This window comes from Aegilops tauschii, chromosome 5 (assembly GCF_002575655.3).
Source record: "Aegilops tauschii subsp. strangulata cultivar AL8/78 chromosome 5, Aet v6.0, whole genome shotgun sequence".
Lineage (NCBI taxonomy): Eukaryota > Viridiplantae > Streptophyta > Magnoliopsida > Poales > Poaceae > Aegilops > Aegilops tauschii.
The window spans coordinates 522,055,422-522,059,190 of NC_053039.3; positions in this window are offsets into that span (position 1 = coordinate 522,055,422).

A 3,769-nucleotide genomic window follows, 5' to 3' on the forward strand; every position below is an offset into this window, starting at 1 on the left:
TCTTCCTCAGCCTCGGCCGTTGCATCAACCTGAGCTGGTCCAGAGAACGGCGGTGACTCTCCGCAGTGAACCTGCAACCGTAAGTCTTCTTCTTCTCGAACGTCAGATCCGCATTAGGGTTCCACGCTTTCTCCGTGTTCTTCGTAGTTCATCTCGGTTCCTTCATAGTTCTTCCCCCGCGATTTCTTTTGATTCGAAAAACAGTACAAACCTCCTGCGGTAGTTGTTTCGCACCCATTTTCAACACTAGTAGACCCCTTTTACTTGCAAAAAGACCTCACTGGAGCTTATGAGCTTCTCTGTACCAGTTTTTAGGTCTAGAAAATTTTCCTTTCTGGACGGCCGTTTGATCCAAAATAATCACTGCAATCTGTGAAACTTGTTTGTGCAACACTTAGGCAAAAATTGCATCTGTTAGCTATGGCGGCTCATATCTCTGGCTTTAAAAAAGGCAATGTTTCATGAATATTCCGGCTCATTCATAATAGATTCAAATAACTTAATTGCTCATGATATCCATAGCGGCTTAAATAATCTGACACAATTAGCCATATATCATTAGGCCCCTTCATAAGCCGCCACCTTAAATACTAAACTGAAACTTTCCTCCGGCTTAAATTTGAACCGGAAATTTTATTTTGTCATAGGCTTCCATCCTTCACAATGCCGCCCAAGGCGCCCATTACATGCAACTGGGTTAGATCTAACGTCACCGATAGCACCTTAGCTGACTTCGTGAAAACGGGTTACCTGCCCAAGAAAGAGGTCATGTCATATCGTGCTCCTGACCCGTCTGAAGAGAGACCTCAACCCAAGGACGGAGAGGTTGTCATATTTGCTGAGCACATGAGCCGGGGCTTTGCTCCTCCCGGCTCAAAATTCTTCAGAGATGTTCTGCACTTTTTCGACCTGCGACCTCAAGACATTGGACCCAATTCCGTGTCAAACATTTGTAACTTCCAAGTGTTCTGTGAGGTGTACCTTGGAGAAGAGCCCAGCTTGCTACTCTTTAGAGAGTTATTCTATCTGAACCGCCAAAATGAATGTGCCAATGGGCCCAGCCTGGAGCTCGGTGGAATCTCAATCCAACGACGGAGAGATTGTCTCTTTCCTTATGCTGAGCCGCCAAGCCACCCGAAAGACTGGAACCAGACATGGTTCTACTGCCAAGACACTTCTCCGGCTGATGAGAATCCTCTGCCCGGCTTTCGCGCCCTGCGTCTGGAATCAAATCACCCCTTGCCAGATAAACTATCTCAAGCTGAACGTCAGCCACTTACTCCCACCATTAACAAGATCAGAGCTCTTCTAGGGAACGTCCTGAATGGCATTGATCTGGTCCGAGTCTGGATTACCTGGCGGGTGATTCCTTTAAGCCGCCACCCCGGCTTAATGTGCGATTATACGGGCCGGAAGGATGATCCTCTTCGGCACAGTCCTAATGACTTACCTGAGGACGTCATTGATGACATGACCAAGTCTCTTCTGAATGAGAGCCTGGCAGATTACGGGAGAACAGGCTTAAGTCCTTTCTGCAAGGCTAATCCGGCCCCAGCGGTAAACTATTGACCTGAACACCTCACCTTCCATTTTAACGATTTCGTCTTAACTTCAAAAACCTTTGTTGTATTTTATAGGCTAATGATAAATTCTGGAAGGTCAAGTATGACCATGAAGCTGCCGAGAAAGCCAGAAAGGTTAAGAAAGCCGCCAAGAGAGCCGCTCCCCGTAAGAAGGGAAGTAAACCTAGCGCCTCGGACCTGCTTCACCTGGAAGACACCTCTGAGTCAGAGGTAGCCCTTGACTCTTTAAGCTCCTTTCTTAACCATCTTATTGACATGAATTTTCAGCAGGAGGACACCGGAGCGAGTCATGAAGCGATTGAAGAGGTAACTATAATTTCCTCCGACTCCGAGCCTTTGCCAAGATAGAAAGTCCGAAGAGTAACCCGAAAAGTAAGATTTTCACATCCTTTAGCTTATCAAGATCCTCGATTTCTTTTGAAGCAACAGATTTATGAGAGTCGGAGGCACACCCGGACCAGCAAGGATGCAGACCTCTCCTCCGACTTACCCGAAGCATCAAGGAAGCACCGGACTGAGGTTATCTCCGACTTATATCCTTTTCATCCTCTGGCGGGCGTCACTCGTCAACCACTCAATTCTTCTTATTCAAACTACCAGGGAACTTCACCTTCCTCCGGCGACTCAGTGCAGTCTAGCTTGCCGGCTTTCAAAACCGCACCTGGGTAATGATGATCAGCTTATTTTGTGCTTATCTTACTCATGTTTTTGCACTAACCCTTTGACTTTCAGTGTACAAGTAAAGCCCAGCAAGAGGGCGAAGAAAAATAAGCCGACCGAAGAGCCGGTCCTGACTGAACCTGATGCTTCTGCTCATGAGCCGCCGTCTGCACCAGCTCCTGAAACCGCCACTGCTCCATCTGATGAACAAGTTATGGAAGGTTCTGATAACCCGGAGATCCCCTGCCCGGCTCATCCAGATGATCCGGACGTTGTAATCACCCGGACCGAGTTTGTCGAACTGGGAAGACCCACTGTGTTGGCTAGATGCTCTGCCAAGGAAGAACTTCTGGAACGCCGCAGGGCCAGGCTGGACATCACTGATTGTGCTAATCTGAGCATTGGAGATATTGTCTCTGGCTATATTAATCAAGTGCACAACAGCCGGGACCTGGAAATTGATATGGTGAAGCAAATACAGCAAAAATCTGAGGTATGACTCTCTTGCTTACTCCATAGCTATCCTTACCATGCCAGCCCCCAAGTCTATTACTTATGATGAAATATGTTGTAGACTTAATACCGGCTTAGTAATCACTGCAAGAAAACCGGCTTATCTTGTAACATTCGAGGGCCGGTTTAAACAGCATAGTTGAACCGGTCCTTACCTTGTTTTAATCAAGTAGTTGAGCAGCTTTACGCATTAGCCCCCAAGTGCCAAGTACCTTTGCCTGCAAAGTGCTTGGGACTTATTTTCATGAACCGGCACTGTAAATAGAGCTCTTCAGCATACATTAGCCCCCAAGTGTCAAGTGTCTTTGCTTGCAATGTGCTTGGGACTTAATGTTGCATTATAATCACCCTAACTGTAACCCGGAATTTGTACAGGCCGTCTGTAAGAAATTTGAATCGGAAATCTCTGATCTAAAGAACCGCCTAAAGACTCAGGAAAGTTAAACCCAAAAGGCCAACTCCAAATTTGAATTCAGTGTATCTGCACAAGAGAAACTGAAGAAAAAGTTTGAAGCCGAAAGAAAAGCCCGGGCGGATGAAAAAACTGCTTTGCTCAGCCGGGCCGAACAAGCGGAGGCCACTCTTACTGAAAGAACCGCCGAGCTATCCGGCTTAAAATGCCATGTATCTCAGATGGTCTCCGCAATCTTTGGTAAGTTACTCTGTAAGTTTCTAGCTAGTTTACATCGTTCATTTCCCATAAGTATCTCAATTGCCATCAGCTCACCTGACTTATGCAGGTCCCAGGAGTTCCAATCTCCATCAGAACGTGCTGACCAAACTGAAGGCAGTTTATACCTTGGTAGAGCAACTTTACGCCGGGTCACAACGTGCCTTAGCCATTGTGGCTCTATCAAACGAAGTTTCCACTCATCTGGCGAATGTACTCAGGCGGCTTGCCGTGCTTCCTCAACGCTTCCAAGAGTTAAGACGTGCTTCTACAAGAGTCGGAGCCATAGCTGCTCTAAGCCGGGCCAAGGCGTTTCTACCGGAGCTAGACCCGGCCGACATCG